The sequence below is a fragment of the Equus przewalskii genome, chromosome 29 (genome assembly GCF_037783145.1).
Source record: "Equus przewalskii isolate Varuska chromosome 29, EquPr2, whole genome shotgun sequence".
NCBI classification, from domain to species: domain Eukaryota; kingdom Metazoa; phylum Chordata; class Mammalia; order Perissodactyla; family Equidae; genus Equus; species Equus przewalskii.
Genome location: NC_091859.1, coordinates 22,999,701 through 23,013,212, shown reverse-complemented (window position 1 = coordinate 23,013,212; position 13,512 = coordinate 22,999,701).

The window sequence follows — 13,512 nt, the reverse complement described above, 5'->3', positions numbered from 1 at the left end:
GACAGAATAAAAAATAACAGGAGAGCAGGAGGATGAGGAATGTGGTTAGATGCAAAACAGCCAGGTCTGGATGCCCAGAAGATCATCTTGGAAGTAGACTACTGGATGCACAATTTGAATCTCAGCACCATTTTTATCTGCATCCTTTGGCACACTCAAGGGTGCACATTCTGCCCAGAACAGCTCACAGTGTGATGCATTATTTCATGTCCTTGTCCAGGCTGATGAGGCACTACATTTCTCTGTTTCAAGGATCTTTATGGCTATGACCCCACTGCCACAGCGACACCTAGGAGGGCAGCATCATTTCAAACTGCTCCGTCTCTACAATCATGATCTTGAAGTTTCCCCTTCCTTCATCTACCTCTTCTTTCCTTCACTTCTTTAGCCCAGTCTTTCACCCTTATTATCCCCCTTCATTCATTAATTCAATAAATATTTAAACAGCCTACTATATAGATCAGATACTGTTCTGGGTGCTGAGAATATAGTGGCACAACAGACAAAGTCCTTTCCGTGAAAGACAAGAACAGACAGTGTGGAAAGAGCAATGCATATAAACAGATAAAAGACCTTTACAGAAGAAAGGAAGCTCTACTTCACTCACAATCAGAGATGCAAATAATACACCGAGACATCATTTTTCATCCTTCAGATTGGCAAAAAATTCACTGTTGGCACAAAATTGCTGGGAAACAACATTTTTACCAAGGCTGTTGGGAGCGTAAATTGGCACGATCCATATGGGGGGCGGAATTTGGCATTATCTAGCAAAATTATAAGTGTATATAGCTGTCGAACCACTTTGGGGATTTAGTCTATAGCTATATTTGCACACAGATAAAACAATGTATGTACGAATTTGTTTATTTAATAGAAAAAAGTAGAAAACACTCAGATGGCCAATAAACTATGGTATAGCTGTATAATGGGATACTATGTAGCTATAAATCAAACAATCCAAGAACTCTAATTCTCCAAAACAAAAGTAACATGAGGACTTGCTCTTTGCACTGGGGGAAAGTCTGCAATGGAAGAGTAAGGATACCAATGGTGTGTTTTTTATATGCCCTTTTCTGCAAGAAAAAAAGAAGAAGAAAGCTAAGAACATATATTCATATTTGCTTATATTTGCATGGGTAACATGGAAAGATACACAAGAATTTAATAAATGTAGCTATCTTCCAGAGAAGGGTAGCTGAATGGATGGGGAACTGCAAGACTTTCCAATGTACATTAAAATTATTTGATTTTTGAAGCATATGAAAGGATTTCTTAATCAAAGATATTGTGAAGTCTTTGTGTCTTGGTGCTTATGGTCTAGTGGGAGAGACAAAAAATAGAAACAATAAGTATACAACATGGTGTCTAATAATGATCATTACGAAGATTGAAAAATAAATTTCAGTAAGGGGATGGATAGGGAAAGTGGTGCTGTTTTAGATAAGGGGTCAAGGAGGGCAACACTGAGGAGACAATATTAAAAAAGGAAACTGAATGAAGTGAGAGGGGGCCATGGAGATATCTTGGGAAAGAGGGATCTGGGCAGAGGGAACAGCAGTTGCCAACACCATGCAGCAGGAACATACCTATTACACTAGTCAAGGGATAGCTTGGGACTGTTGGAAAGGTAGCTGGGGGAAGATTGTGTAGGACTTTGTGGGTTTTGGTGAGGACTTTGGATTTTGTTCTCTACATAGTTTAAAGACAATAGGCTTTTCATTGTCTTCCAATGCTGCACCAGTCATTCTAGTCCCTTCTCTGTTCTGGCTTTATTTGCCTTCTACCCAGCCACGGTGCTATGATCAACAATAAAAATACTCCCTTATTTTCCTGCTGCTTCCTTTTGCCAATCTCCATCCTTGAACAAATTCCACTATTCATTTCCTTTTCACTAGTGGCAGTACTAAAGATGGGCATATGAGGCCAAGGCTTGGCCCCACCACAAATTCATGCTCTTCAACCTCCCTTGGGCCTGAGTATAGAGCCATGATTTTATTCACCTTTGATTAATTTCCAATTGCATCCATCACAGAAACAGTTCCAGATCTCTTCCTCTCTTAGCCATCCTCTCAATCACCACACACTAGCTGACAACCTCACTTCCTGCTTTAACAAAAACTGAATCCACTAAAGTTTCCTTAACTGAACGTACAGCTATCTCCTCTTCCCCCATAGATCCACTTCACCATCTGTTAACCTCTCTTTGTGAGTGGCACCGTCATTCGCTCAGTTACCTAGTAGAACGCTAGGAATCATCTCTGATCCCTTCAACGCTCACATCCAACTAATGCCTTAGTGCTGTCACCAAATATATCTTACTTCTAGCTCCTCTCTTCCATCCTTACTTCTGCTTCAGATTAGTCCCTCAGAATTTCTCATCTGCATTACTGCAATATCTTCAAAATGGAGCTGCGCTATCCCCTAACTCTAACTCACTGACCACCACCCATCGACAGACACACACTCAGAATTTCCAATAAATATAACTGTGTATAATTTCCCCCAGGTTAAATATCCTCTAAGTATCTTCAGGATAAAATTAAAATTCCTTGACAAAGAATACAAGGTTCTTTATAAACTCGTCTCTGTTTACCTCTTTGGGAAAACATTTCTTAACTTCTTTCCGCTTCTACTTCCTCATCAGCAAAATGGGCATAATAATGGAAGCAATCTCATGGGATTCATTATGAATTCAATGTTTGTTTCCTCCCAAAATTCCCATATTGAAGACCTAACCATGATGGTATTTGGAGATGGGGCCTTTGGCAAGTAAATAGGGTTAGACTAGATCACAAGGGTGGGATCCTCATGATGAGATTAAGTGGCTTTAAAAGAAAAGGAAGAGAGAAATCTGTTTCTCTCTCTCTCTCTCTCTCTCTCTCTCTCCATGTGCACACACTGAGGAAGGGCCACATGAGGACACAGTGAGAAGTTGACAATCAGCAAGACAGGAGAAGAGCTCTCAGCAGGAACTGAGTCAGTTGGCACCTTGATCTTGGACTTCCAGCCTCCGGAACTGTGAGAAATCAATGTCTGTTGTTTAACCACCTGGTCTATGGTATTTTGTTATGGCAGTCCAAGCAGACTAAGGCGTGTTGTGAGGATTAATGAAAGACAAGACAAGTAAATTCCTCTGAAAAGAACTTGACCATGGTAAATGTTCTGGAAAATTGGTTACTATATTAGTATCCATTTTCAATTTATGCTCACCCTCTCCCCACCATGTAACAGTCCAAAAGACTACTTGAAGTTCTCTTATTTTGTGCTCAATTATGTTACGTATGAATCAGTTCCTATCTTGCTGAAGTCTCTCTCTTCCTTCCTAGCTTTGAAGAGGCAAGCTGCAATGGTGGAGAATGCCATATGGCAAGGAACTGAGGGACATCCTCCAGTTGACATCTGGCAAGAGACTGGGACCACCAGTAGAGCAGCCTGCAAAGAACTGAGTTCTCTCAACAACCATCTGAACTTCAAAGAGGATTCTTCCCCAGTCAAGCCTCAAATAAGACCACAGCCCCAACTAACATCTTTGTGTGTGTGTGTGTGTGTGTGTGTGTGAGGAAGATAGGCCCTGAGCTAACATCTGTTCCAATATTCCTCTGCTTTATGTGGGATGCCACCACAGTGTGGCTTGATGACGAGTGACAGGTCCATGCCCAGGATCTGAACCTGTGAACCTTGGGCTGCTGAAGCAGAGCGTGCAAACTTAATCACTATGCCACTGAGCCAGCCCTCCAGCTGACATCATGATTGCAGACTCTAGAGAGGACCCTGAAAACCTGACCATAGGAACTGGGTGAAAATAAATATGTGTTGTTTTTAAGCTGCCAAATTTGTAATAATATTATGCAGTAATAGATATCTAGTACATTATCCATCTGTACTCTCAAAACACTACAACAGGCCTTGATTACAACTCTTATCCCTTGCTACTGGAAGTCTCTGCTTACTGTGTGTCTTCACTCTGGCCTTGGAGACATGTGAGGGAGAAGATTACATCTTTCTCCATATCCTGAGGGCCTTGCATGCCACATCAGACCAAGTTAGTGCTTAATAAAAGTTTGTTGAATGTATTTCCTTCCTATAATACTTTTTGAATACTTGAAGACAAGCAATTAGATTTTTCATTGGGTGCAAGGAGATAAAACTTGTTTTGCAAGTGTATGAAACTGAAATAGATCACAAGGGGGTAAAAAATGACAACTGCATGGTGATGTGTGTCTGATGCCAACTTTTCAATGGAGTCATCTTGATTAATGAGGTCCTTCATTTGTGCAGTCACTGGGAAAATGAGGGGAAAAAAAGGTCTCTTTCCTCTTATAGTCTACTTTCCAAGGCACTGCCTACTCGTTATGAATAATCAAAGGCCACTCGGAAAGAAGGGTGAACTTGAAATGACTAACTTTTAGCTTTTAAGGCCTACCATTCAAGCGAAGAGTAAGATATTCCTTTTATAAAACTAATGTTAAGATTTCACTTGTATAATTTAATGCTTTGAAAAATGGCAGTGTTCTTGTTCCATCTTCTGGTTAATGAATCTGTTTGGGAAGTCTCTTTGCTGGGAACATTCCAAGGGTTTGTTTTTTACATTTTTTTGAGAAGTTGATGAGATTAGGTAGTATATTACATTGTTTTATTTTTAAAATAAGTGTGCTTCCCATGAAATTATAACACAAATTTCACATAGAAACCACAGTGACTTAGTGTAATATTTATTTTTTATAATAGGTAATAAATACATACTTATTAAAGTAAATTAAATTCTAGTTTTTATTGTAAATACAGTGCAAAGATTAAGGTCTTTGGAATTAGACGATGCAGGTTTATGTCACAGCTCCAACTATTGCAAGATATAAAATCTTGAAGAGATCTGCTGGTGTTCTGTGGCTGTCCCTGCTCCTTCTCCTGTATTTGAAGCCTCATGAAAAGGGTTTTAACAGCACTAGGAGGGCATGACATGAGACCAATGTCACTGCTACTCTCTAACATAGTACTGAAGGTCCTGGCTGATGTTGGGAGGAAAGAAGAAAAATATGGAACGTAAGGATTGGAAAGAAATAAAATTAAAAAAAAAAAAACCCTGACAAGCTATTGTGATTAACAAGAGAGTTTTGCAAGGTGGCTAAATATAAGACCAAACTACAAAAATTAATAGCAGTTTTTAAAAATGCAACAAGCAACCAGAAAATTTAATTGAAAAGTAAACCATCAGCAACAATAGCAAGTACAAAGAATCTTAAAGTCTTGAGGCATACTCAAGCCTTATATGGAGACAATCTTAAAACTTGAATAGAAGAGGGAGAAGATGTTCTGAATCAATGAAGAGGATTTTATGCTCTTGGACGGTTCTATCCCTTATGAAGACGTGAATTCTCCCCCAGATGAATCCACACATTTGCAATCGCAATAAAATCTCAGCTCAATGTTTTGAAGAACTCAGTAAACTTAGTCTAAAATTTATATGGAAAAATAAACGTCCCCAAACAACCAAGGCAACATTAAAAACCATAGTTAAGAGAGAAAGACTTGTCCTATTGATATTGAGACATATCACCAAATCATGATGAAGATGTCAGTGCTCCCTGACTTAATCTATGGAGTTAAGGTAATCACAATTACAACCCAACAGGGTTTTTGTTTCATTTTATTATGTATGTGAACTGTGACACACTAATTCTGAAATCTCTATGGAAGAGCAGCAAGCCAAGAATAGCCACAATATTCCTGATGGAGAAAAACTATGTGGGACAGTAGCATCCAAAATGTCAAAACTTATTAGGAAGGTAGAGTAATTAAGATAGAGCTCACTATTGCAAAGATAGACAAACTGATCATGGAGCAGAATATAGAACTCCTCAAGCAGACTCACAGATATATGAAAAACTAATGACAGAGATGGCATTACAGGACAGTGAGGAAAGGATGCATCTTGCAATAAATGGTGCTGGGAGAGTCATTCATATGGGTAAAAATGACACTGAGTTTTTGTATCATACAATATGCAAAAATCAATTCCAGGTAGATTGTAGATAAATGTGAAAGGCAAAACTATAAAATTTTTAGAGGACAATATAAGAAAATATATTTGCAATTTTGGAGTAAAGAAGGATTCTTAAACAAAACTTAAAAACATAAAGCATAAAGGAAATTATTGCTGTATTTGATTGCATTAAATTTAAGAACTTCTCTTCATCAAAAATGACCATAAAGAAAATGAAAAGACAAGCTATGCACTGGCAGAAAATATTAACTGCTATTACAGTTAATAGACTAGGAACCAGGAGATATACATGCATACATACATACATATATAAAGAGATAACTCCTAAAAATCAGTAAGAGAAGAATACTCAATAGAAAAATATGCAAAAGACAGAGAAGGTGGTAATAAGAATGAACAATATATATAAAAAGATGTTTCAACCTCATCAATAGTCATGGAAATACAATTAAAAAGCACAATGTCCGTCAATAGTAAAAAGGACAAATTGTAGTAAGTTCATACATGGATATATTATAGAGAAAATGAATGAACTACAGCTACGTAGTGCAAAGAAGCATAGGTATAATGGAATACGGAAGGGCACACAGAATACTCTATTTCTTAAACTGGATATTGTGCACCTAGGATTCATTGTGCTGTTATTCTTTCTATCTTATACATACTCTATAAAGATCCTTTTGTATCTAATAAATATTAAATCTAAGCTATTTTTTTAAAAGAAGGCATGAGTGGTTCCATGTGTGAAGATCTTAAATTCTGTGCTGTAAAACTGTGTAGCTGGGCCACTAGGCCTTAATAGGGATGCTAAATGTGAACCACGGGATTTTAGGGGCTCAGGAAGAAGTAGCTTTTACTTTAAATATCTCTCATAAATTGGATACTAAAATTGAGATTATATTTTGTGGCTTAAAATGACTATAGGAATGTTGCTTCCTTAAAAGAAATCAAGGAAATTATAAGGCCTGACCATGTTTTCAGGTGGGGCAGAAAAAATTTTCTCACTGTATAAATTTTAAAGAAACATTGGAAAACAAACAAAAATGCTTATGATTATACCCCACAAATTCTGCTCATTCAACCCACTTCATAGCGTTCTTAAGAAAAATCAAATGAGATAATGAATATAAAATAGACCTGCACATAGGTATGTGCAACAAATGATGGCTCATATAGTTATCATTTTCTTGTTATAGGGTGGAATTGCAAAATGATGTATTCTTTTCTTTGCACTACTATTATGGGAATTTTCACATATACAGATCCACTAAAATGTAATCATTGAACTTAGGAGAATAAACTAGATAATCAGATTTACAATTCATGGGACATTGCAGACATTGAGGTTTTAATATTTGTGGAGTTCAGACAATTTACTTAGTTCAAAACAGCCATCAAAGGCATACGTCTTCATAGGGGGAAAGGAATTGTGGAAACAACAGTCACTGTGTGCAAGTTGCCACTGCAAACTGATGGCTGACTTTTATTCTTAAATGCAGCCATCATTTCTTTTCTTCCTAACTTACTTCTTCATTTACTTATTTATCTACATTTTCAGGGGAGAGACAAGGGGCTACTTGTGAAGTTAAGAATCTGAAACATTGGTCCTAGGTTTTATCTCTTGTTTTGCTAAGTTAAGTTTGGCGATAACACAAACAAGAAACAAGAACAAAATAGATTTGAGGCAAATGCCAAGCCCCTAGTGGAGCCCCATACAGGATCACTGAGTAGAGTTATGGACTTAATGAGAAACGTCATTAGTAATTTTAAAAGTAGGGCCAGCCCCAGTGGCCCAGTGATTAAGTTTGGCAAGCTCCGCTTTCCCAACCCGGGTTCTGTTGCCGTGCGTGAATCTACACCGCTCGCCTATCAGTGACCATAGTGTGGTGGTGGCTCACATACAAAAAGAGGAAGATTGGCAGTGGATGTTAGCTCAGGGTGAATCTTCCTCAGCAAAAAAATTATTAATTAATTAAATTAATTAAAGTAAAAATTTGGGGGTACTAAACGTCTGTTCCTAGGGAATGACATTGGGATCATTTGAGGAAAAGGGGACAAGAAAAGTTCTGGAGCGATTTATGTAATAAGTAATTTCAAAAGAGAATAACAGCCTTTTAAAATGTAATAGAAGAAAAGATATGTTTTATGTATTCTTCTGCTAAATGAGAACTTGGCAACTTAATATCTCTACAGAGAAAATAATGCATGATATCCAAATACCAGGAAATAAATACAGCCAAAATGTGCATTTGTTTGTGTTACTGTCTTACCTCCTTCCTTATAACCTTACTTTTATGCCTGATGGGCCTTGATTAGGTTCGTTTTGAATCTTTATAGCATTGCGCATGGAATGGAAAAAAGACAAAACCATCTGTTTGTTGATGACCTGGCTCGAAGATGAAAAAGAGAAATGATATTTTTATGTTTAATGTATTTCCTATGACCACAAATGTGATTTTCCAGCTGTTATTGTCTTGCTAAACTGTATACTCCCTATGGAGCAAATACACTTGTGTTCTGTTCCCATTGAGATGATCTGTTGATTCTGATCAATCCCAGGTCCCAAGTCTGGCAGAGAACTATTCAGACGATTGCCTTGCTTTCAGGCTGTGTCTAACCTAGGAAAATTCAGCTCGAAGCTGTCTCCCTGCAAATCACCCTTGCCTTCATCTTATTCACCAGCTCACTGGTCCCTAATCCACCATTGTATGTCAATGTATAATCGAAGCATATTCTTCTCCATTACTGTCATAGAATGTCAATGCTGTAATCTGTTTGTAATTAGAACCACTCAAAAAATCCATCTTTCCTTTATCCCCTTCCCTCATGAACTTTATAGAAGAATAAACATGACAGTATTATTCTCACCCACGAACAGAAATCAATCTATACCAAATTCTCTGGTGCAATATGTATTAGCCTGTCACCAAGGACAAAATTTATATTTACTTAAAGATTGTAGCTCTGCACAAAGCTTCTCAGATCTGCAGTAAATAAAAATGCCTGCCTATTTAGGCATTAAAAAAAATAGAATCATTCTGAGAAATATAATCCACTTACACAATGAAAAGTCATGGAATGAATGTACCATATGCCAATAGTGATGTACCTCAAAGAATAATGAGCTCCATTTTGGTGAGCTTGCTTTAAAGTTCACTGACATTATAGCCAATATATTTACTGCTTGCCTGGGACAAAGCCCCAGTCCCAGGTTTTTAAATAATAGTGTAAAAGAAAGATGTGGTACAAAGATGCTGTGTGCAATTTAGTATTTTTTTTTTAATTGTGGCAAACTGCCTGGCTAATTTTATTTCTTCTTTTTATTTGCTTTAGAGTAATTTAACTTATAAAACTTCATAAATAAAAGGTTATTTTAATAATTAATCTTGACATATCAACTTCAAGGCAAGTCAATCCATTTATAAGAAATCCCTTTACGTTTTTAATTCAGATGAGATAAGCTCTTCTTAGGGGGTTATCTCTTTGAAGATGCCTATGAAAAAATAGCAGGATATAACAGATGCTGTTTTCCTATAGCCGTTTGTGTTATGTTTACTCTTTGCTAGAATCATTTATACAGTAGGAGCACGATAAATGCCTGCTTCTGAGAATAAAGTATTAAAACTTCTGACACGCTCCATGTTCTCTATTAGAGTTTGCAGGTCTAGTAACTAGATTTTTGTCTTTAAGTCACAGTTTGAAACAACTCAAAGCAGGAGAAGTCAGCATAGGATAACAAAAATCTAAATGAAAAGTTAAATCTTGGATATAAGAGATTATGTATTATCTGACCTAAGTACTGTGAAATGGAATTAACTCTTCAGGAAAAAAACAAACCAAACAAACAGAAAACAAAACTAATTAGAAAACTGAAAGATTTTCTAACCACAGGCTTCAAGAAACTAATTTTCAAAAGAAAACATTATATTAATGTTAACAATATCCATTTAACCAAGGGATCTTTTGAAAGTGACATTCATTACAATTACAGCAATTAAACTAATGTCAGATTTCCTTCTGAATTAGATTAACAAAAATATTGCTTTTCTTTGAATACTTCATAAACCAATTTTCATAAGTCTGGTCTTAGAGAAGAGCAGCATGCTGCTCTATTTTACAGCTCTTAATTTGCTTTTTGAGTTAGTGAAACACACAAGAAGTTAGAAATATTTGAAAGAGTGGGTGTCTAGAGTTTTCTATACAGCCTTCCTGTGATTACCATGCAAAAAAGTATTCATTTATCCAATTTTTCTTGAGAGATCCTATGCTCCAAGAACTGTGCCAGGAACAGATGATACAATGATGAATGAGAACTGCCAGGCCCCTGTTCTTCTGAGCTTAAATTGTAGCGGTGAAGGAGAGGGAGAAAATGAGTAAACGAGTACAGAAAAGTGTTGCTGATTGTGCTGTGTTTGAGAAGGAAATACATAGGGTGCTTTACTAAAGAATAAAAGGATGAAGCCCTGTTTAGACTTAGTGCTTTGAGGAAAGCCTCTCTAAGTTAGCGGCATTTAAAATAAGACTTGAAGGATAAGAAGGTGGTTATTTGAAGAGTGATCCAGATGGAGGCAGCACCAAGTAAAATGGTCTGAAGGTAGCTAAGAGCTTGTGGTGTTCCGGGCATCAGCAGAAGACCACGTGGCCGGACAGTGGGGAGTGAGGGGTGGGCGGCACAAATGGAGGTTGAAGAGCTGGTCAGGGCCTGGTCATGCAGGGCCTCGCAAGCACAGCAATGGGTTTGGATGTGATTATTTTATTCTAAGAGCACTAGGAATCCATGGAGGCCTTTTTGCAAGAGTGGAGAGTGAGATGAATGAGCTTAAGCTTGACACAATTACTCTGACTGCTTTGCAGAGAACTTCCTGAGTATCAAAAGTAGAAGGAAGAGAGCAGTTAGGAGATGCTGTGGTGGTCCACGTGGGAGGAATTTGGGCTTGACTTGGAGTAGGGCGAATGGAGATGGAGAGAGAGAACGGATGTGCGATTCCTTTAAAGCAGAATTGATGGGACTTATACCAAAGAGTTGAATGTGAACAGTGAAGGAAAGGGCCAAAGGTAATCCGCCAGGTTTCAAACCAGGTATCTTCCTCATTTGCAAAGAAGAGAGACAAACTTTTCCATCACCAGGGGTGTAAATTACATGACATTTGAGTTTGGTGAATTTAAATGCCCGAAAATGTGAGATAACTAATGCATTGATATATTCAGAAGAAATAGTACAGACACTCGTGTATTATCCTATGGAGAACAAAAGTACTGTGTATTATAATTAGCAGGGCATTGACCCTCCATTCTACTATTTTCTTTGTTATTTGGCAAATTACCTAATATCTTTGCGTTAAAGTTTATTTTTTTGTAACACTGTGATAATAATGTCAAACTGACCACTTGCGAAATTCTTATAAAAGTATACGTGAAAGTGTAACATGGAGTACTAAGAGAGAAATAAGCTTTAGTAAAATATTTCAATATGGTTTACCTGGCTTCCAAACATGAGCATCCTATTATGTCAACATATAAAGGAAGTTTTTGTATTAATGACCAACAAGTTTTCATATTCACTGTTTCTAGTAGGAGACAGTCTCTTAATGCCTTGTGTTATGAGAGAAAACATTCACTGAAACCAAAATGTTAGTAATTAGCTTCATTTTTTTTGTGTGGTGAAAATGTTTCAATGAATCCTTTATAAGGATAGTATAATATAACATATAATATAGATATGAATGAAATGTTTGATGTTAGAATGTGTAAAAGCGCATTTTTTAAAATGTAATTTATTATATTTTTTCTAAATAAGAACGTTTCTCTTTTACCTCGTTCTAGACACACAGTATTTAATGAACAGACTTACTAATATTTCTAAACCTCACCGGATTTTTAATCCATTCACCTTTTCTACTACGAGGTAAAAATAGAAATTAAAAGAGAAAGTACTCTCTGAAAGCCACAAATTATGATCATCTGAATGAAAAATTGAGTGTATGTGTGTGTGTGTACGATCCAGGCACAGCAGAGTGCGTAATTTCAAAAGGAAGAGGTCTTGAAGGGAACGTAATTCTATGCTGGACCAAGTCTTTATGAATATAACCCCATTAACTAATTATACCGTGTGCTGAAATACATTACTGAAATCTATTATGTGAGATAAAACTTAGCATTGAAGCATAATTTCCACATACTGTGGAGAGTTAATTATTAAATACACTATCCATTGCACAAAAAACACTGTGTCGATAATGATGCTTTTGCAGGGCTGAAGCGCGAATGACAGAAAACTAATGTCACCATCAGCATATTTCACACTGATAAAATAATTTTATTAGATTTTACTTCTGTGGCATACCTTCTTTAAAAATACAGAAAGTAATACATTCTCATTGTGTAAAATTGAAAAAAATATAGGAAAATATTACCAATAATCTCTGTCTTCACCATCCCATCCCAGAGTTAAAATTTTGCAGTATTTTTCCAGGATATTTTGTTATATTGCTCCTGTATTTTTAATCTATAAAAATTAAAAATTTTAAAATAATTTATAAAAAATACAGAAGCAAATACACATAGTGCATATAATTTTCTCCCCTGCTTTCTTCACTTCACATTGTACTGAGAAAATGTCCCCATGTAATATAATGTTCTTTTAATTATGATTTTATGTTGTGCATAATTTTCTCAGAGGTTCTGTTGAAATTTCATTAAATTTATTGATTAATTTGTATAAAATTAGTATCTTCATAAAAATTCATTATTTCCACCCAGGCAGATAATATTTTCTTCCTTATTTATGTCTTCTTTTTTAATCTCAAAAGCACCCTATTCTTTGTTTCACATGGGCCATGCACATGGCCTGTTCAGTTCACTGCTGGAGTTTTTTCTTGCTCTGTGGATAAGAACTCACTTTATTCTAATTTCTAACTGGTAACTACTGGTAGAGAGACAAAGCTATTCATTTGTCTATTTATTTTGCCAGCAACCACCATATTAAATTACTTACTAGTTGACTCTCTTGGGTTGTCTAGGTAGAAAACTGTATGGAAAGCAAATAATGAATTACTTCACTCTTTTCAGATATTTGTATCTCACATACTTTTCTTGACTTATTGCATTAGCGACAGTTCCTAGAATAACATTAAGTTATAGCTGTGATAGCAAGTATCCTTGGTATTGAGATTAATCATAATTCTGCTAATGTTTCATTGTTGAAATGATTTTGCCTGTTACCTTTTTACAGCTATTCTTTATTTTATTGAAGACATTTCTTTCTACACCTTACTTATGAGAAGTCATATATTTAAATCAGGAAGAGTTGTTGGATTTTATCAAAAGATAAGCATTTCTCTAAGTGATCATATGCTATCTTTTCTATGATCTGTAATAATAACGTTAAGAATAAAAACAGCCAAAACATATGGAAAGTTATTACTTGCCAGGTACTGAACTAAGCATTACAAAAAATATCTCATTTAAACCTTATAACAACTCTATTAGGTAAATGCTATTATTATCTC